Source organism: Myodes glareolus, chromosome 3 (assembly GCF_982192425.1).
Source record: "Myodes glareolus chromosome 3, mMyoGla1.1, whole genome shotgun sequence".
NCBI lineage: Eukaryota > Metazoa > Chordata > Mammalia > Rodentia > Cricetidae > Myodes > Myodes glareolus.
This window is the reverse complement of record NC_142028.1, coordinates 32,099,626-32,122,693: the sequence shown is the minus strand read 5'-3', so window position 1 is coordinate 32,122,693 and position 23,068 is coordinate 32,099,626. Positions and strand designations below refer to the sequence as shown.

Here is a 23,068-nt window from a genome sequence, read left to right as displayed (position 1 = left end):
CCCAAGGAAGCTCACAGATATGCCCCATAGAGCACTACACTTCACCCCATCACAGCCTGAGTAAATCTTCCTTGGGTGGTCAGGTAGGAAAGGAGACCATTTCTCCGTGGGTAACTGATCCTTCCCTCTTCTACCAGAACAAAAGATCTAAATGTATAAGCAAATAAACAAATAAACGCTGCCTGCTGAGTTCATTTACCATAGCAATAATTACAGAAAAGTGAGCACAGATTTGGGAGAGAGTTGATGGGGAACCCTGAGCAGAGTTGGAGGGAGGAGGGGGAGGAAAGAAATGATAATGTTACATTTTAATTTTTTTTATATTTCAAAACAAGCCAGAAATTTAAGAAAAAGTAGCCACGATTTTCTGCATTAATCACTCAGTCCAAGTTGCTCCCACACTTGGCAGTTCTGTCCTACAATGCCAGGTTGGGGCAGTGACCAGCTACAAATCTGGGTGTGAAGAGGAGAGAATCCAGGCTGGATAAAGGCCATATGGCCTTTCCGACGTGGTAGCTCCAGATGTTGACTTGTTACTATAGAGCAACTGAGCCAATTATCAGTTTCTGTGGAATTAAAACCCTGGGATATGGAGGATAAATGCAAGTAAGAAATCAAGACTGTATGGCGTACCATGTCCTTGTCCACAGCCACCCCGCCCCCAGGAACCTTTAGAGAATCCAGCACAGAGACAGCTGGAAGGGGAAAGATGGTGTTTAGAAAGTTAAGGAACAGTGCTGCAGAATTCTTCCCTGAAGTGAGTTTCCATGCACTCCCTAGCAAGATGGCATCAAGAGGTTAACATTCCTAAGGATGTCAGCCATGGAAGGGTATGGAGACTTCTATGACAGCTAGTATGTATGATTCTTTCCCAGAATCCCTTGTTGCTCCTATTGCTTTGGCTGAACCAATGCTCTTGGGAGGGAACTTCTGCCCCATCCTCACGCTCTTGCCAATCTATAATGTCTGCTACTTTTCACTGAAATAAATTAAGTTATGTAGGTCAACTGATTTAAAATTCTCAAGGGCAGTAGTGTATTACAAACAAGAGGGACATACCATGCTAGTCTCTGGGTTGCATATAATATATTAAAATGCAAACACACAGATGATTTCATCAGCATAAAAATAAAAAATAGTACCAAAGAGTCATTTCTTAAATCTCTGGTCATCAGCAACCTCCTAAGGTGCTCAGCTCTGCACTGCCCATTTCTCTGGCAGTTCTAACAGACGTCAGGTGCCTGGGGCCTGTCCTACCTTTCAAGGCAAATGCAAACTATTCCTATTATCCTAAGGATCTGACTGCAGGATGCACGGCAACCATCTTGACCACAGCCTGATGTTCCATGAGAGGCAGTACCGTGTGTGCATTTTTGCATGCTGAGAAGACACATTTGCTCAGTGACACAAAAGACGTAATTTAACAGATACCAGAAAAGGACAGGAAGAGAGAACCAGTCTCAGCATGGGTCTTCAGCATCTCACCTCCCCTGAAAGAAGGCAAGCAACGGAGGCTCCCAGGCAACCACTCCATCTGAAGAAGCTGCATTGTTCACTCAACAAGGTACCCTTGGAAGTCACACCTTTCTGAGCTTGGAAAAAAATTTCTATCCATTTATACTCAAAAATTTAAAGACAATGCTCATTAACGCAACAAGAAAAAGCAACAAAATAAGGCCATGAAAGCAAATCTGAAGGGGAGTGGGAGCCATGGGAGCAAGATCAGGATACACTCAAATGACCTTTGATGATATCACTCAGAAGTTCCTTCAGACTTCACCAGATTCAACCAGATGAGAAGGTGGTCCACTGAAGCCAGACTGGGACCTCTGAAGTCACACTGCTGCTGAAGGTCACCCTGGGGTCTAGGAGCCCCACGGGAGAGGTCAGCACTGACAAGGAGCCTGCTCTGGCAGCACATGACCTCTTCCACCATCAGCCTCCCTTCCCCATCCTGCTTGTGGTGAGCAGAGAGCCCCCAAAGGCCAGCCAACGTGCAAACATGCATCTCCAGCTTCCTTGAAAGAAGTATAAAGAGACTAACCTGTTTCAGAACCACAAAGTGGCCCAAAGTGTCCAGTAGTTCCCGTGGTGTTGTGGTTCACCTCCTAACAGCTTCTGGGATGGATATCAGAACTAACCATGTCAGCTCTGCCTGAATCTGCCAAGTTGGAGAATGCTAAATAACCTGAAGTGGTTTCTCAAAACATGCAGTGAACGAGAAAAGGACCAACATCACCCAGGTTTCACAGACAGGGCTGTCTTATAAACTGAGGGCAACACTTAAGCTACCAATGCAAAGCAAACTCACATCAAGAGCCCTGGGATACAGCCTGCCCTCCGCAAAAATGTGAGGAAACACTGGAGGTGGGCAGCGCTGATTGATAACCTGAACTCCTGTGTGAGCAGTGACAGAGCAGAAAGTAAAGATCCCTGGGGTCGAGACAGAAGGGTTACAAACTATTACTGATCCTCGACAAGATAAAAATCCAGTGCCCCGGAGTTCATGTTTCCGTCATCGAAAAAGAACTGACATAAGACAAGAGCAAGTGCACACAGCGACATCCATACCAGTCTCCAATGAAAGGAGCCAGGATGTCCCGGAGAAATAGTAGATTCTAGGGCTGAGCAGACCAATCATGAGGTGCCCTAAGGACCCTGGGGTTCAAGAGTAGAAAAGAATTGTTGGGTGTCAAATAGCAGGAAGGAGCTCTCAGGGGACAAAGTTATGAGAACCTGAGCAAAACCAGTCTTGCTGAATTATCCCCCCCCTCAAAATAAAGCAAATAACCATAATGTTGATATAAATTAAGACTGATCAAATAGGAAGAAGCAGAAAGAGCAAGAGTTCTTCCTATCAGAAGACTCATTCATAAATACAGAATGGAAGGAAACAACAAAAATCTTTCTCAGGCAGTAGCAGTGACCACAGCTGTTGCAAGCAAGAGTCACTGATGAATTCTAAAACCATATGCAAAAGTCTGAGAAGAGCCAGGATATTTTCGAAGCCTCATGCTCTCTCCCCTAGAAAGTGCACTAGGGGAATGAGAAACAGCAGCATCTCAGTGAAGGAAGACTTCACTGATCAGATACCAGCAGTCAGGGAGTGATAAAGGGCAGCGGCACAGACAAAGGCATCCTTCTCCCACTGCTGAAACTCACTGAAGGGCATAGCACCTCTGTAACACCCGGAAAGGAAAGAAACCCAAACCAACACAGGAGGTAATGGATCTGCAATCTTCAAAAGTCAGGATGATAAAAACAAAGGAGGAGCATCTTGGCCCCAGCAGGAGGTGATGAGGAAGAAGGGGAAGCAAGAAATGATGACTAAAAGCAATGTGAGATCCTGAACTGGAGCCAGGACCAAAACAAGGATGTAAGTAGGAAAGCCAGCAAACTCACAAGTTCAACTAAGAGACTTACAAGTCACCATTAATTTCTTAGTTTTAATCATTTTAATACAATTCTGCAAGATGCTGAATTTCTAGGAAGCAGGCTGAAAAGGGGATATAGAAACTCTGTACTATTATGATCTCCATGCAACCCTAAAATTACTTCAACATTAAAATGGGGTTGGGGGGGTCAAGCTGACTCTACAGTGTGTTTATTGGCATAGTATACGCTCTGGAAAAGTCTTGACCTTGTCAAGGACCCATAACTGCTCAGGGAAGCATGCATTCAGCAGCACCACCATGTCAAATGGTTTGCATGTTATTGGGACCAAGCTCTGCACTCAGCAAGAGTGCAGACTGACCTCACTCAGGCACTGAGAAAACACATGAGGTTCTGATGCCTAACATCACATCCACACCAAAAGAGCAAGCCTATTGTGACCTTGGGCAGCTCACCTGTTGCCTTGAACTCAGTTTTCTCATAGTTAAGTTGGAGAATAATGTAGGCTCTACCCTTTCACAAGGACTGGCTGAAAGACAGAGTATGTGCAAAAGGTTTGAAAAATCACAAAAGCATTATTCGACTCTATAGCTATCTTATTCTTCCAAGCTTTAAAATGTTCTCATTTCACTGTTTTCCATCTTTGGTGGAAACTGCTTATCAAACAAATCAGAAACCATTGTGTGATTCTAGGCATCTACTATGTTTGGGGCGTTGGTTTAGATGCTCCGGCGAATATTAAAAATGAAAGCACACAACTGGGTGAATGAGTGTCCAACGTTTGTAGGAGGATGGTGACCTCTGCATCAGTAAATGACAACATAAAACAAGAAGCAGAAACAGCCAGGTGCCTGGCACGGATCCCATTGGACATGTGGAAGAAGAACTCAGGATGGTTTTTCTTGTAGTTCTGACCACACAGAACTTTGTGCTTATTTGTGCGCATTATTCCAGAAACTTCTTCACAAAAATCCCACAGGGTAAATAAAGAACTCCAACTCCAAGTCTGACAAAGGAAAAGGGGACAAATATCCTGAGTCAGCCACCTCAGACTGAGTAATAGTCCCACCACTCAACCCTTCTGGCTCCTACTACCCTTCCTCCCCCTCTTCTGGGGGAGGTCTGGCTGTGAGCCTCTGTTCTGCTCCCATCAGTTGCTGGATGAAGCCTTTCCTCTGATGATGACCGGGCTAGGCACCGATCTGCTATATATAGCAGAATATCATTAAGTATCATTTTATATTTTTGGGGGGGTCAGTCATGTTTGGTTCTACTCTTGGTTTCTGAGCCATCCACCTTCAGTTCCTGGCCATACAGGCAGTGTCAGGCATGAGCTCCCTCTCATTGCTCAACCTTAAGTTAGACCAGTCATTGGTTGGCCACTCCCATAAGCTCTGAGCCACCACTGCCCTTAGCCTTCCAGGCAGAACTGCTTATGAGAGTAAGGATGTCATGGACTCTTGCCTGCTCTTGGGGACCTTCTCCCTCCTACTGGGTTGCCACATCCAGCCTTGATATGTGTCTAGTCATATTACAACTTGTTATACTGTGTTTGGCTAATATCACTGGACGACCTGCTCTTTTCTGAAGGGAAATGAAGCAGGGTATCTTGGGGAGAGGGGAGATGGGGGTGATCAAGAAAAGGGAAAGCTATGGTTGGAATGTACTGTATAAGAGAAGAATAATTTTTTTAAATAAATAATAAATAGTCCCACCACTTATGAGCAGTTGACTTCTGGGGCACGGAAGGTCCTTAGCCTCTGTAGTGTTTCCTGGAAAATGGGGATAAAGATGTGCTCACCTTAGAGGCTTCTTCCAAAGACTGAAGTATCCAACAAAAATCAAACACAGTGTCTTGCGCAAAATAAGTGTGGCATAAGAGTTATTTTTCTTGTCACAGATTAACTTTTTGTGGCTTTGTGATTGACAGCAGAAAACACACACACACACACACACACACATGTATGTGTGCAGAGAGAGACAGAGATAGAGAGACAGAGACAGAATTCTAGTTACAAATGCCTCTTTACTTCAGAAAAAGCCAGCTCCCCTGACCCCAAAGAGGAAGAAAACAGATCAGCGCGGAGAACTAGCTGGCCTCAAGGCTGCTGGAGTTCAAGAGGTTGTGTGACTAGGTTTTCCAAGCCTGAGTCTCTGGGGTTGTATTCTCAGCTTTCAGGGCTATGGGTTCTTCGAGAAGGACTCGGTCAGGCATACAAATATCTTCTTACCAATGGTAATGTAGCTTTCAGTTCTTGGCCACACATCTCCCAGAGATCCAACATTGTACCATGGAATAAGACAGAGCAAAAAAAAAAAACCAAAAAACAACAACAACAACCAAGAAATAAACAAACAAACAAAAACTCCATTACTCCCTTCCTCAGCATGACCTTAGTCTCAGCCCCTAGGCTTTACTTTTGTTTCTCTCATTCACCAATGAAATAGGCCTTTCTCAGGTTCAACCACAATCTGGACCTGAGCTATAAAGGCAACCCAGCAACCCAGCAGCCCGTCTTCCTGCACAATGTTCCAAGCCCACACTAATGGGAAACCATTCAGAACAGGCACAAGGAAGAGCCAAACCCAAAATGCAAACCATATTTCTTCAGCCTCTTCCTCCTCCTCCTGTCTACTTATATTTGGCCTTGAGACCAAAGATTACATCTCATCTTACATCAAGATTTCTCTGAACTATTGCTAACACACACACACCACCCACGTGACCTCTCTCATAGATGTAAGTCACCCTCATAACACAGCAGGCCAGGCCACGGTTTCCCATGGCTCCTGTCTTGCTCCAAGTGAACGCTGATGAGATCACAAGGGCCTCCCAGGTCCTGTTCTATGTGGCCTGCCACTTACAGCCGTTGCTCAGGCCACTCCTGATACGCTTCCTCCCAGCTGTGTCCTCATCACATCAGGGATATTACCTCTGGACATTTGCTCTCAAAGTTCTCCCTGCTTGCCATAAATTCCCTCAGTATCCATCTCACCAGACCTCTAGGTCGCAGAGGTCCCTGCCAATGCTCAAACATCCCCCGGACAGCTTTCCCTTATCATTTCACTGACTGTAAACCCACAACCACAACCTACACTCTCCTGCTTGCCTTCTATAGCACTGATCCCATCCAACAAACTGCCTCATTCTTTGTGTACTTGTTGTGTACTATCTCTCTCCACTGGAACTTAAGTCTCCTGTGTAGGGATCTGAAGCTGCTCTTCTGTGATATCTACAGCACCTAGAAAGATAATAAACATATTACCCACATACATAAGCACATATGTATATGTCCCTACACATGCGTATTAAGGAGGACTACCCTCTGAATGCTTAATGAATCTTCACAATGAGGCTATGAAAAAGTTATGCTAATCCACATTCTAAGACAAAAAAGCTTAAGTTTGGGGTTTGGGCTACTTATTAAGGGAGCCAGTAAGGAACTCTAACACCACAATGCAATCCTGAGGGTTCATTCTTCCTTGTGTAACTGTCTCCCAAAGATCCAGAAAGTTCTCCTACTGTTCCTTTACCCAGATGTTAGTGTGCCACACGGACACTAGGCAGGTGACAGAGAACAAGGAACCAGAATACTAACAGTAAGACATACTTATTTTTTGTTGTTGCTGTTTTTCGAGACAGGGTTTCTCAGTAGCTTTGGAATCTATCCAAGCCTGTTCTGGAACTAGCTCTTGTAGTCCAGGCTGGCCTCGTACTCACAGAGATCCACCTGTCTCTGCCTTCCGAGTGCTGGGATTAAAGGTGTGCACCACCACTGACTGGCCATACTTACTATTTTTAAAACCATTAAGAAAGAAAAAAAATCTACCACTTCAATTCCAGCCTACCATCCATTAGAAAAAGTATCTTGATGTTATAGAAATTAAAATGCAGGGTGTTGTATGCCTTAGAGTCAACAGAAGCAATAGAACACAGTCCAGTACATTTAAGGTGGCTCCTTAGTGCAGTAGGCAATGCATCAACTGGTCTCAGTCCCTTACCTGAAATTCTCGAGATCAAGTGTCTTGGAGCACAGATCTTTTCCTTGAATTTTTTAAAAATATTTGTACATGCACAATGAGATATCTTAGGGATGAGTCCAAGACAAAATAGGAGTTTGCTCATCTTTCATATATATGTGACTTGAAAGTCATTTTATACAATGCTTTAGGGCTTCTAGGTTAGATTTTCAGTGCAATTTGCAACACGTGGCATCATAATACACTCAAAAACCTTTAGGATTAGGATGCTCAACCGGAGCATCAACCTCTTTGTCACATCAAAACCAAACTGATACTTAACGTATGTCAGCACATAGAGGTGAAACACAAGGCAAAGCCACCAGCAGGATGTCTCACCCACATGGTGCCCACTGGCTTCCATCACAAGGTTCTCTGAAGAGGCTTTGTGAGCTCTTTAGAAGGGAAAGAGTAGAACCGCAGGGGCTGAGCATGGGCACCACTTCCCATGGTGGTACCCATCTCAAAGGATGACATCATTATCATCATTCTGCAGACCCAAAGAGGTGAAATAACATGCTAGAAGTTAGAAAAAAATGAAGTTGGGATTCAACTCAGGTCTCTGCTCACAAAGTCTATGGCTGAATCACCTATGAGAAACCCCTGACACTAGATAGGGGTTTCCAAGTTTGACATTCTCCCCTAGAGTATTCAAAATAGTGAGGATTAGTTGGAAGCAGATCATTACTAGATGCCCTTAAGGATGGCTGTGAGATGCTGCTCTGTTCTCTCTGTGGCTCCTAACCACGAGGTAAGCATCTTCCTCCATCATGTGGCCCTGTCAACATGTGTGCCACCACAACCAAAGCAACAGGGGCCAACTAATCATGGACAATAGCCCAAATAAACTGTGAGCCAAAGGGAACCTTCCCTCTTTAAGGTATCTTAGTCTCTCTCTGGGGCTCTACTTTCCAGTGTCTAGTTGTTGAGAAAGTCATTCCAACAGCTCAGTGGGAACACTTGTGTCTTCCTGGCTAGCTCGGGGTTCATCCAGTTCTAGCTCAATTTGGATCTCATTCTCATGAAGTCCTAAAGTTCCAGGAAGGCTAGTAAACCTGGTGCCTGCTAGGTTACTGAGGCATCGCTAAAGCAGTCCTAAGTCACTGTCATCTTGAGTCTCAGTAGACATTAAGGAGATTAAGTCAGCGACAGAAGCCACAACACCAGGATCCCAGGTAAAACTCTCCCCTCTCTCTTCCTCCACTGGGGTCTCTTTGCTCAAACCTCAGTGGGTCACATTTATCACTTTCATGTGCACAAAACAAGATCCCTGTGTAACATAGTTCTAGAAACACAGAACTTCCTAGCCAGTTTCTCTCTGTACTCTCTGGCAAGAGCAAATTCCTTTCAGTCTGAGCTCCGGTTAATAATTTATGTTGTCAGTTTTTGCGGAACATGAAACACGGCATTTGAATGACTGCTCACCTTAGCTTTTAGCAGCTGCCTTTAAGAGAAGGCATTAGAATACAGTACTGCAGGCAAACAGGGATCCCAGGCTTTATCGTTCTCCTTATGTAACACACGTAAGTGCTGAATAAATGCTTTCTAATGATGCAGCAGATGAAAGGGCTCCGCACATTATCTTATTCATGTTGAAGATATCCTGGCAAAGCGAGCAGTGTCTCACAGATGGAGAAACAAAGGAGCAGAGGTGAACTGACGCACATGAGATCAGAAAGCAAATCAGAAGTGGAGCCCTGACAAGCTCGTGCTCTTCACTCCAGAGAGCCAATGTTTATTCATTCATTCCAGAAAGCCACAACCCCAAACATTCAGTTCTCCAGTCCTGTGAGAGTTGGGTGTGATTAAAAGCACTTTATAAATTGCGCTAGAAGAAAAATAGCCCTTACAGTTGGCTCTAGGACAAACTATTGCTTTCACCCAAACATCAGAAAACCACTTTGCAAGAAGCAAACATTACATTTTCACCCCCTTGTGACAACACTGGCAATGGAGGGGCAGTGCTCACACAAGACCTCCCATCTTTGCACCCCAAGGTGCTTTATAGCTTAATTATCTCCAGCTCTGAGCCACATTCTTATAGGAAGGGAGCCAAGCTATCCTTGTTTAATCTAAAAATGAAGGGAAAATACACAAGTACCCAAGATGCCAAAGTGGGGCAACCTATGAACTCAGTCTCTAACGTCACCTTGAACACAAGGCAAAAGCCTATCACTCAGTCCTCCCCTTGACACTGAAACAGAGTGGAATCCCCATGTCGTGTTCCGTTATGAGAAGACAAGCACACAGAAGGCCGGGGAGGGAGGGGCCCATGCAGAAGGGACAATGGGAGGGAACATGTGTGTTCTGAGCTTTAATGTTGAACAATTATACTTAGATTCTTTGCCAGGTGCATGAAAACTAGAATACAGATACAGACACATGACCTATTCACAGAAAAGTGATAAGAACTGGGAATCCTACTTTCTCATAGAGATCCCTTATAGCCACCATGTTTATTATGATAAGAGATTCCTTTCTGAGCTTGCAGTCAGCTCTGAAAAGCAGAACTAGAAAAGGCAAACAGGACACACGTAGGGTGGGTGAGGAGAAATTGGCCAGCAAGCAGGAGGCCAATCTGTATCCCATAAAGCAATGTCAGAGAAGTAATCCTTACTGTCCAACCTGCCAAGGAAAACCACACACGTCACATCTCGCACTTCTTTTCCTCTGGTTTCTCAGAGACACTCTCTCCCTTCTCTAAACTTCCAAAGAGACTTCTCTGTACATCAGACTGGAAGTAGAGATACCTATCAGCTTAAATTACAACGCTTAAGCTGTTTTCATGTTATTGCTCACTCAAAATTTATTTATTGAATTCTTGCCGTAGACCTTAAACTCTTAAAAGTATGTTTCTTGAGGGCAGGAACCGTGCCTTCCTTGATTTTAGCTGTGACTGGCTAGGCACACAGTCATACTGTGAGATACACACGAACCCTAGTACTAAAACAGCAATTTAGTGAGAAGCAGGAAAATAGAAGAGTTTGGGGCACAGGCCTTAGAGGCGAAGAGATCTAGTCCCCAGTTCAGGACTGTTCAGCTTTGTGACCTGGAGACAAGTCACTTTACCTGCTTCCTAATCTGTGACACAGAGACAGTAATCCTGAACCTTGCAAGGTTGCTGCTATTAAAAGAGATGATGCATGTAAGCCAGTAGGCACAGTGCTCACCCAGAGAGCATGCGGATCAACAAGCATTACCTGCATCAGTATCCTTCTTGAGCATCTTATCAACACAAGGGTCAAGAAGGTCATCCACTTCAGGAAACAGTGCATTGCATCAGAGGTAACTGCACTACTGACCCCTCAGTCAGTAGCTATCAGGACGCCAGTTCAAGCGGCAAGTCAGTTTCTAGTCAGGTTCACAAGACACTGGTGACCAATGATACCCCTTCCAAGAGGCGTCTGGAACCCCTGCAGTCACAGCTGTCTGGAACTGGCCTGGAAGATATCTTCCAGGTCGGAGCTGTGATTCCCCAGAAAAATAAAACTCAAAGGTTGGTGAGGCATGGCCACTGTGTCTTCCTTTCTCTAGGAATATCCAGCTGCCATGGGAACCAAGTCTTCTGCCATTGCTCTGGGTTCGTTTCCTACAGCTTCTCTCTAGAGTGGGACTCCTCCCTCAGACATCCTCATGTGGACACACTTTCTGGGACACGCTGAGGCCTGTGGCAGGCCGGATGTCCCCAGCATTGTGCAACTTAAGGTTTTAAATCGTGTGTGTCTGCTGAATTGTTCAGCATTTCTATTCATGTCCAGCCAAAGCTTCCAGGGTTAAGACATTACAGGCTGCAGCATCTAGGGTCCACTGAAAGCAAATGCCTCCCATAAAAGGAGCACTAGGGCCTGTTTCCTTCTCTCTTACTCAGTAACCACCACCCCTCTCTGCTCCACTTCTACACAGGTCACTGGGAGAGCACAGACCAGCAACAGCCTACAGAGGTTCTGCCGGTCAGCTTCACCTTCAGGTGGAGAATGGCCCCATCACAATTTTCAAAAATTAACACATTGTTTCCTATTTTAAAAATGTGTATGGTGATTTGCCTGTTTGTATGCTCATGTACCATGTGTGTGCTTCAAGCCTATGGAGGGCAAAAGAGGGTGCTGGATCCCCCAGAAATAAAATGGCAAATGGCTGGGAGCCACCGTGTGGGCACTGGAATACCAAACTCTCATTCTCTGGAAGAGTGGCCAGAGTCTGTAAACACAGAGTCATCTTTCCAGCCCTCCTCCCCTTTTTTCTTTTTATTTAAAATGTTTATTACAGAAATTTAGTAGAACCCAACAGAGAATAAAGCAATCTGTCCTTTTGCTTCTTGAACTCCAGCATACGCCTTCTGGACTCTCTGAAACTCTGGTCTCTCATCTATACCCATGCATGTCCTAAGATTAAGATTATAGTAATTAACATCCTATTAGCTACTGTTCCATTAGCAATCCAACTGAGCACTTGCTATGCCGGTACACATCCCTCCACAAACCATCTGAAAGAGACATGACATTCCTTCATGCGGATACATCCTAATGTAGTCAATTCCAATACCAGGAGGTAAAGTAAATCACCCAAATTTGGCACCATTATGGAGGAAACTGCCAAACAGCCTCGTAATTGAAGTTTCAGGAACCTCTGATTGGTGGTTGTTTTGTTTTAGTTTTGCTATCCAGGAGAAAAATTCAGCATTTTCTTTCACTTTTTAAAAATTAAAATGTACTTACATCATTTCTTTTCTCAATCCACTCTCTCTGATTGTTTTCATAGGGTAAAAACTTACAGAACTGTTGAACCAAATGGAACTGTTAACTCTTCTTATGTGTTGTCAAACTGTCCAAAAAAGGACTCTTTACACTGCCGTCAACCAGGGGTGAGAGTGTCCAACTCGCGATACCTTCATCCACGTGCTCATCAGTGGTGCTCATTCTGGGCCAGCAGCCCTCCTGCCTAGCACCTGGAGGCCCTCAGAAGCACCACAGATTAGCATGCCTTGGCAACTGCCCTCCACAGCACAGGCCTCTTGGATATAACGGAAAAGCTAGGTGCACATCCATCCATCTCACATCCAACACTGGCGGCTGGAACCGGCCCTTTATGTCTCTCAAGCAGCTGGCCTCCCATATGGCTTGTCACCCCCTGCCAAGCCCATCTCCTAACCCACAGGCAGAAGTAAACACGACACCATTCTACCTGCCATGCTTCTCCACCTGCCCTCCAGCGCGGCTCACCTGCACCCTCTCTACTCGCAGTGCTGCCCACCAATCCGGCTTCTCCTTTCTTTGACATTTTCATTTTTAACTGGCATGGTAATTGTATGTATTTACATGGGGTTACTATGACAATTCAATATATATGTACACTGTGTGATGGCCAGACCAGGGTAACTGTTATATCTGTCACCTCAGGCAAAATGGGAACATACAAAGCAATCTTTACTAGTTGTTCTAGAACACTCAATGAATCGTTGTCACCCCAGCTGTCCCAAGGTGGTGTACAACATGAGAGTTGTTCCAACCGAGCCTTGTTTCTCTCTCTGACACATGTCAAGGTTGTCCTGCCTGGGCCTCTGCACTTTCTGGTCTTTCACTCAGAAGTCTCTTCTCTTTTTCTCAAGGTTAGTTCCTTCTTATCTTTCAAGTTCCAGAAAGGTCTTTCCTGGCCAGCAATTTAAGTTACCGTGTTATCCTGACACTGTGTTCTACTCCTCCTTGATTTTTTTTTCACATGGCTTACCAAAACATCAAGATTTCTTATTTATTTATGCCTAAATCTCCATTTTTCTGCCCTCCTCCCCTGGCAGAGAGAGACTATTAACCCCTACTCCCTGCTCTGTCACCTGTGCAGGCCCAGATGCACAGCCCACAGCTTTCCTGGGCAACACCTGTTGAATGAATGAATTGATTAATTAATTAATGAACAGAACAAGGGACTCATTCAAGTAGTGCCCTCACCAAGCACAATATTAAAGCTAAGTCTGTTGTAAGACACATTGCTGACTACCTTCAGGATCAAGTGGGGAAGACAGGAAGCACTGAGCAGTAGGGAGCCTGCCTGTACCTGTACTGACTGGGACCCATCAGCCTACACCTGCCTTTCCTATATGATCAGAGATCTGTCAGAATCCAACCAAATGTCACACCGCTATCCTTAGATACCAGAAGTAAGCCCCTGTTAGCAGACCCAGAGAAAGATGCATTAAGCAGAAATTACACCATATTTGCAAATGGCTGAGAACATCTTCTCAGTTGTTTTCATATGAAAAACAATTCGTCGAGCTCGATCAACTATGAATAGGGATTCAAGAACCAACATGTATCAAAAAGATAAAAATATGAGACATGTAAGTCATATCTTTAGCTTTCAAATTGAATAAGGCTGTGCAGCCCGTTCGATGGCACCAGCCACTCCACACTTGCAATCCCAGGACAAGCAGAGGCGAGGGTTGTCCCAGTTACCTACACTATGCCAGTGCTTGACCTGGCACAGTGCGTACATTATCACATAGAATCCACAATGCTCTCAGCAATGCCCTTTCCTTACTCTTATAGATAAGGAAACAACAGGTCAGAGTCAGGATTCCAGCATATCTAACTGCAGACAAGGGCCATGGGAACCCAACCAACTTGAGAGTGGTATTCTAGGTCCTTGGAGTCTGGTCCACTTGCCCATCTTAGATTGAATCCGAGGATACAGTACCACGCTATAGTTAATGACTGAGAGGCAGAGTCCCTTCTGTTCACTGTGGACCATGTCTCCATTTAGATTCTCATGACAGCCACAACATAGTGGAGGTCATCCAAGGTCAGAGAATGATCTTCACGGCCATCTCCCTGGCTCTCCTTCACCCTGTCAACAGACCTCAGGCACTAGACAATGAACCTCTCTTGGGGTCTTAGATTCAACCTCTGGAAACCCTACTCATATATAACAATTTGCATGAGAGACATTTCCATGGATTCCAAGGAGATGTCCTCCTAGTCATTTAAGGAGGAGCCCATCTCTACTCTATGTCATCACCCAGGGACAAAGCTGAGCTGCAGGGTAACAGTCTGCAGCTACCTCAAACTAGACACAGATTGGATTGAGCCATTTCTGTTTATAGCTCAAGGGAGATGTGTTTAGCAATATCTGACTCTAGACTTTTAAAAAATAGTCCAAAACTCACAATTATTTTCTAGCTGAGCAGATAAACAAGAAAGGAGAGATCCAGGGTGGAGTCAGAGACCTGCTTGTGGGTGTGATGTAACCATTTCTATCAGTTCTGCTGGATCTGGAATCACCTAGGAGATACAGTCCTGAGTGTGTCTGTGAGGAAGTCTCCAGAGAAGCGTAACTGAGGTACAAGGTCTGCCCTGAATGTGGTGACACCATCGTGTGGGCTGGGATGCTGGACTGATAAAGAGAGGAAAGAGAGAGAGGAAGCGAGTTGAAGACCAGATATTCAACTCTTCTGCTTCTTGATCATGGATGCAATGTAACCAACAAGTCCCCACCACCATTTGTTCCCTGGGTTGTGACAGGCTGAATCCCTTCAAACTGTGACCCACAAAAACCCTTCTTTCCTTCTTCCTTCCTCCCATCCTCCTTCATTCCTTCCTTGAGTTGCTTTGGTAGAGTGTCCTGCCATGGCAGTGAGAAGGTAACCAATGCAATGTGTGTCTGCTTCAGCAAGCACTCTGAATGGCAAAATGAAGGCAGAGGAGGGGCCAACTTCGATATCATCCTAAAAAGTAGTAGTGGAGCCAGGAAGGAAACAGAAGATAGAAGAGACAAGGCATGAAGCTGCTTGGCAGGCTTCTCATCCAAGTTTTACATGGCCAACAGCCCACAAGCCCTGAAAGGGACTCGGAAGAGAGGATATACCTGTGCTTATGATGATCAACAAGGGGACAGTGATCTGGGGACCAGAGATTCCTCTAGGCTTCCTCGGCTGTGCTGAACCTACTGAGTGCAGGTTCCAACGAGTCCCTCCCCTCCAAACACTAGGCACACAAACATCCAGCACCCATTTTACACCAACAACTTCCCACCATTGCATCCAGTCTTGTTCTTCCCAAAGGGTGTTTTTCAGGCTAGACTAATCATGCACGCACACACACTCATGCACACATGCATGCATGTCAGCACACACACACAGGATGGGGGGATGGGTTTCTGGGCACTGATCAGTGATCCCCTGGCAAGCAGACACTGGATGACTGAAAACCAACTTGAAATAACCTGAATGCTCTGAGTAGACATGCTCCACAGTAGACATGGGAACCCTACTCACACAAACACACATTTCTTTTATTTTCTGTTGTTCTAACACAACAAATCTTAAATATAGTTCATGTTGTTGCAGTAGCTAGACACTGCTTCCTAGAGTGAACCTAAACACAGCACTGCATTTGGAAAAAGCTGCCTGACTCAATTTCCCTCCCAGCATTGCCAGACAGCCCTTCCACTTGGCAGGTGGAGAGCTGGGCTGGACTTGAGATTTCCTTTTATGGCCCTAAGGTCACCCAGCCTCCTCTGCCCAGGTAAGCACCATGGGCACCATAAAAAGAGGTCTGTCCATAACACTGCACAGTCTTCAAGGGGGAAAACCCTTGTCCTCGCCCCACCCCCAGACAACCCAGAGCATAGTCCTGTCCTACTGGCAATACACGGCCCAAGAAAGAGGGAGTGCATTTGCAATGGAGCTTTCTTTGGGCGATAAGGACGCTGTCTAGGATACAGTTGCATCTTTTGAGACGTCACTGACAATCCGTTAGAGGAAAGCAGCTGGAGAGACTCTGCCAGTGTTTGCTGCACATCCCCGGAGGGCACCTCAAGGAATGGAAGGCGGTGGAGAAGCAAGGGTGGCAAGGCAGGGTGGTGGAGGGAACCTGAGCTCCTACCATCTAATGTAGATGCAGAAATCAAGACAACAAAATCACCTCGCACTTTCCTCCCCCAATGCAGCAAAGGTCTATAAGAAAAAAGTGCAAAAGCAAAGTGAGTCCAGGTGAAAACCTAGATTCCAAGCACCAGATAAAGCAGGATCTGAAGTGTGTGTTTCCACACGCACAAATAAAAAGAGCATGTCTAAATACAAAGGGACTTTTACATTTTCTTCTTGATAATTCTTTCTCTAAAATCTTAGAATAAGGTCATTCTTATTAATCTGAAAATAATTTCTATTGTTTTAAGATGCATATGGCATAAAACCCCCCATCTTAGCCACTCTTAAGAATTATACATTTCACATTGCTATCTACCCTCATCACCACCCACCGCAGAATACCCTGGAGACCCAGAAGGAGAAATCCTGCACATCAACTCCACATGCCCTCATCCCAGGCCCTGGCAGCCTCCTCCCAATTCCTTGTCACCAGGACTTTGCCTCTTCTAGGAACTCATGTAAATGAAGTCCTTTCTCCTTTTGCGACTGACTTATTTCACTTAGCATATCCTCCAGTTCATCCCTGTGACGGCATGTGTCAGCATGCCCCTCGCTTTAAAGCTGAACAATATTCCACTGGGTATCCATACCACATTTGTTTACCCACAAATCTGCTAATGGAAACTTGGGTTGCTTTTACTTTGGGGCTATTATGAACATGAATATACGAATATTTTTTGAGCAGTTAAGCTTTTAAAATCCTGCAATGTATTTCCAGACAGTGCTTCTACACATTAAAAGCAGAACATGTCTCCCACTGCCCCCTGGATGACAAGCAGAGCAAGTCCCCTGTTGAAGCTGGCTGATTTTTTCCTCTCCTGTGTCTCAACACTTCTACACTGGTGATTCTCATTCTGGCTATGTATTAGCATCATCTCGGGTGTTTCTAAACCACCACAGAGGCCACAGCTCTGCAATGTCCTCCGAATCAAATGTCTCTGGGTTGAGGTAGAGGAAATGGGTATTTTAAAAAGTTTATGTCTTTTATTTATGTGTGTACTCCTGAAGGAACCCATAGAGGTCAAAAGAGGGCCTCAGATCCATGAGAACTGAAGCAACAGGCAGCCATGAAATGTCATCTGGATGCTGGGAACTGAACCTGGGTACAGTGACGGGCAATAAGTGTTCTGTTCACAGAGCCATCTCTCCAGCCTCCAGAAACGGGTATTTTTAGAAGCTGTCAAGACTGTTATAGTGATGAATGAAGTGAAGACCACCATTGTAAACCTTCTACCTGGGGCTCTAGATTTAGAAAATCTTTGACCTGTGTGAATGATGAATGAAGTGAAGACCACCATTGTAAACCTTCTACCTGGGGCTCTGGATTTAGAAAATCTCTGACCTGTGTGAATTTGTGTCTTTTCCCATCAAAACCCAGAAGGGTGTGATGTCCAAGCAGTCGCCCCGGTGGCCCCACTGACTGCATTGAAGCTGAGAATGCTCATTATTCACAGCTGCCTCCTCGGCTAAGCCTCTTATCTTACCGTGCAGCAGAAGTTGCATATTTCTTGGAAGGAACACACTGATGAGCTAGCAGGTAGGCAAGGGTGCCTCAGCTTATTCAGTCCTCAGGCGACTGTAATTTAGTCATTAAGGCAGTAGGGGCAGCAAGAGCAACCAGACGAAGTGAGATGTGACCAGAATGACTCTGCCGTCTAAGGGGCAGGTCCCTAGCCCACACAGACCTGTGACCATCCTTCACTCTTCCCACTGCACCCAGAAGCACTGTGGCCAGTCTCTCCTCACTCTCGCCCAGAAGGACGCCCAGCTACTTCGGTGGAAGTTTGGGAGACAATGGCCTAGCTGTGTCTGGTTTCATTCACTTGCTTTCCCTGTGGAATTGGTCCCCCATGTGACATTTTAGAACTCATCTCAGGGCCACATGTAGAAACCTAACAGACAAGGAGATGACTCCACTGGCCATATAACAGAGGATCCAGGTATGCTGAGGGACAGGAACCACAATAAGAGTTAGAAAAATAGGGGCACATGGTCTCCCTGTACATGGCTTGGCCTGAGCAAGCCCAACTCTGAGTTCTCCCTGTAGCCTCTCAATCAAGCTCAGCCCCATCAACCTGGTGAGCTACCTGCACAGAAGGATGCTTGGTGCCATACCTGCTGACCTGACGCTGCTTGGCTTAACAAGCATAAAAGCTCAGAGCAAAAGCGAGGAAGAGAATGTTTCAAAAGAGTAAGGGAGGGGCTGGAGAGATAGCTCAGCAGTTAAACGCATTGGCTGCTCTTCCAGAGGACCCAGGTTTGATTCCTAGCACCCACATCGTAGTTCATAACTGTCTGTAACTCCAGTTCCAAGGGATCTGACACCCATACACCAACAGATAAAAAATAAAGTTTAAAAAAAGAGTAAGAGAAATGAAGACATAAAGAAATTCAGACCAATGTGTCCCTGGCATGTCTCTGGGCAGAAAACCCCAAATATGCAGCTGTGTCCCTGCCATATGTCTGAGCAGGGAACCCCAAATATGCAGCTGAGAAGGATCTGTTTCTCCCTACCATTCTGCACATGCATCCTGAGTGTCTGCTGCATGCGGCAAGGTGTAGGCCTGGAGTACCTCCTGTCTGTTTCGTTAGGTTTCTCTTCTTATGGTACTATAGATAGAACCCAGACCCTCAGGAATTCTAGCCAAAAATTCTATCATGGGTCCAGCCCCTAGCTCTGTGTGTTGGTTTTTAATCTCACCTTTTGCACAATTCCCCACTCACAAGTGGGATGCTACCTGCATTTCTTCTTCAGCATCTATCAGGGTGAGGCATTCCTGATGATTCTCTAGGTCTATAAAACCCAGCAGTACAGACAGAGAAGAGACAGAGTTCAGATGAGCCCTACATATCAGCAAACGCCATGCACTAATCAGAACTGCTGCCCAAGGATTAACACCACGCCAGGCAGAATGAGAGGTGCTGCTTATCAATGCCACTTTCAATTTAAAAGATCATGGTGCCATCCGAGAAGTGGCCCTCCAGCTCAGGCTGTGTTTGCAACCCAATTTGAGCAGGTTTATAGATGAGGAGGTGCACACTGTGTCACTGAGAGGACATGAAGACAGCATCTTCAGAGGTCCTGTGACTTAGGATTCCAGAGCTACACCAGGGCTGTAAAGGAGGAAAAAGGAAAAAACAGGGGGAGGGATTTAAGCGGGAAGGGGGAGGGAGGGCACTACAGAGGTAAAAAGAAGGGGAATAAATAGTACTAAGCTTTTTTTGAAGGCATAGTAAAATAAGATTTTATGTTTGTTTGAAATACATATATAGTATATATGTGTGTGTGTATTCACACATAGAGATAGATAGATAGACAGACAGACAGACAGACAGATGGACAGACAGACAGACAGAGTTTGAATGAAGTAACACATTTGGGTGGTAACAGTCTCTCCTTGAGAGCCATAGACTACCTAACAAAAATCCCACTACCAGGCAACAGAAACTCCTCGAGTTGTTTGTCAGGGGAGTCAAAGAGACTCCCACAAAAATATAGGATATTGCCATTGCCCTTGTCCCCAAGCCCCAGAACTTGAAGATAAGACCCTATTGTTGATGAGACCCTATTGTTGGAAACGCTACAAACTGTACACAGGAATTAGAGGGGTGGCTGGAACTACCTGGAATCCTCCTCCCTGAGGACTAGCTCATGATATTCATGGGTGCTATGCAAGCTGCCAATGGAGAGAAACAACATCCCTACCCACTGACAAAGCCCATGGACCGCAACAATGACCAGCACAGCAAATAGCCCCAGGAGTACAACAGAGGCACGTAGATCTTGGAGGTAACCAACAGCTGTCTAACTGGACTCCAGGTCAGTAGGATAGAATTCGTGCTTGGTACTATAGACCTCGTCGACCCCCACAGACCCTGTAATTACCCTGTAAAAACCAGTGTAATTCCCAATGGCATCTAAATACTTAACTTTCTACCCACAGACAAGCGCAGCTCTCATCCCTCATTAAAGAGCTTTTCCGCAACAGATGGAGATCTACAACTGATCAAAACACAGAGAATAATGACTGTGGAGCGCCCATCCCCCATTGATAGAGAATCAATACAACTTCTACTCTTAGGCTCAGGGAGCACTGTAGAGGAGAGAGAGGAAAGGCTGAGGAGCCAGAGGACCAGGACATCTGCTACAAGATAGTGCCTTCTATATACGACAGGGAAGCCGTACCCATGAAACCTCAACAGCACAGGGCTGCCTAAACAAGACCCGAACAATGACAACAGTTGTAGATATGCCAGTGTGGATGGGGGACATCTCACAGGCCCCATCCTGGAGGGATGGCTACTAAGACAGGGAGAATAGTCTTCTCAGGGGATGAGCCCCTTCACAGGTCATCAATACCAAGACTCAGCCCTAAACACTTACACATACGAACACTAAATGGGCTGAGCAGGCTGTGTATGTGCGTATGGTGTGTGTGTGTGTGTGTGTGTGTGTGTGTGTGTGTGTGTGCATGTGTGTAAAAAATTAAAGAACAAGAGGTCATAAATTTGATGGGGGAAAAGGGACATGGAGGAGCTGGAGTGAGGAGAGGGAGAGGTGGAAATTATGCAAATACAATGTGCATAGATGAAATTCTCAAAAAAAAACCTTTTAGTTTTAATTTTAAAAATACACCTGAAATTTAAAGACTGTTTCAGCGATGGCAAGAATCCTATATTAATGTCATTGTGGTGACGATTGTTCCCTATCAATAATTACTCGCTAGGTGTTCTTAAGCCTATTCACGATTAGCACACCTGATCTCCTTTACCAGGAGCAACAAAATGCTTCATCTGCTGAGAATGAATGAATCATCCACTGTGTACTAACGTGGAGCATTCCCACAGATGCGCTGGCAAGGTCTAGGGGACCCGAGCCTATGCAGAGTAGAAGACATAAAGATCAACATGTTTGCACTCACTCGAGAAGCCCAGGGGCTGGAGTGAGGGGAGAAGGATAGCATCTCACCAAATGCCCTGTGTGCTCTTTTTTTTATAGTATACAAATGTTCTGCCTTCGCGCACTATAAAAAATGTAAGCAATAGAGCTGCGGTGCATTGCTGAGACTTCCACTGCACTGGCAGGGGTCTCCCAGTGCCACTACACCTTCCTTGGTCGACACAGCAGCAATGCCAGGGGCTTCCGGTCTCAGACACAGGCTGAGCTCATGGGAAGGTGGTGTGAGGAAGCGCCAACTCCACTGCTCATTGCAGAGCCTTGCAGTATCGTCCTCAAGACAATCGTGACAGTTACGAGCCACCTCTCTGGAAGCAACACTTAGTCATGGTGGCAGCACGCCACGTTCGCATAGCACCTTAAATCTGAAGAGTACAAAGGGATTGGGCATGCTCCTGCAGCCTGAGGCCAGAAGGAGGAACCCTCTGGGAGCCTGGAACGTGAGCCTGTGCAGGCTCCTGCACAGTGTGAAGAGATCTGATACACCTAAGTTCTATGTCCTGTCCTGTCCATTTCCCAGTGACCCTGCAGGTGGGTTTTTTTTATTATTATTTTAAATCTTTTATTTTAGAATTGCTGTTATGTACAGACATCATTAAAAAACATAAACAATAGATATTTTCCATGACATAAGAGCTGGAAATAAAGTTTAAAGGCAATTAGGAGAGCTGAAATTGTCCCATAGATGTCTGAGGACAGCTCCTCCTTAAATGTCCTTGATCACCTCCTCCAGTTCTTCCTTTGTGAACATGTGGAAATTTAGACCAGGCTGCACCGTGGCTAGCTCTGTGTTCATGGCGGTCAGCTTCTCCTCCATTACTTGTTTGAGAATGATGAGCGAAGACTTGATGGCTTCCTCCAGTGTCAGAGACTTCTGGTAAACATCCTGCAAGGAGCACCCTCTGAAGCAGAGCCAATTGCTTGAGCCTCAAACTGTACAAAGGTCTCAGATGGGTCCATGTGGAACAGCTGGGGTCCTTTGTCATCAACTCCTCCAAACAGCACTGCTACTCCAAAGGGATGAGACATGGCACCTGGACCTGCATCTTCTCCAAACTGCAGAGCCAGATCGGACACAGCCTGGGTGACACTCTACACCGTCACTGTCTCGTTATAGGTGAACCAATGGTTCTGTGTCTCCACTCTGGCTTGATCAGTTAAAGTTTTAGCATCAGCAATTAGCCCGCTCATGGCACAGCCTACACGAGCATCAATCTCTACAATTTTCTCAATGCTGCTAGACTCCATTAGTAGGGAGGTAATTCTCTTCTCCACAGCTAGACACACACCCTCTGATGTCTGGATGCCAATGGCCGTAGAACCTAATGGCATCTTCCTCTCGAAACAATCTTCCTTCAAGAGAAAAAGTATTCCCACCCCTGCCGTACTCAGATGGAGTGAGGAACATGGAGAGGACAAGAAGAGGCAGCAGTGGATACCCGGGGTTTTCAAGGGCCATGTGACTCCACGTAGCACCCTAGTCAACCACACGCCACAGCACCAAGGACCCTGCTGACCCTGCAGGTGTTTAACCATGCTTTGCCAGGTTTCCTTCCTTGTAATTCAGAATAATAACAGTATTTAGTTCATAAAATTAGACTGCAAATTAAGTAATAAGCGGACACAATAAAAGCTAATACTTACGGAGCCATGACTTTATTCTAGATCCCGCCTCGAGCACAAGACCCACTCTGCCCTGGTGGAGGGCTTGTGATAAGGCTCGGAAGTCAGTACCACTGCTATCGAGGATTGTAGTGAGGAAACAAAGCCAAGGTTCCAGC

The 23,068-nt window shown here is 45.5% G+C and overlaps 1 protein-coding gene and 1 pseudogene across 34 annotated transcripts in view; both read right to left on the bottom strand.

Moving 5' to 3' along the window:
- Positions 1-23,068, bottom strand: part of Cacna1c (calcium voltage-gated channel subunit alpha1 C) — a 656,696-nt gene that overhangs the window by 386,757 nt on the left and 246,871 nt on the right. The window lies entirely within an intron of this gene.
- LOC148122632 (proteasome subunit alpha type-5 pseudogene) lies at positions 21,994-22,695 on the bottom strand (annotated as a pseudogene).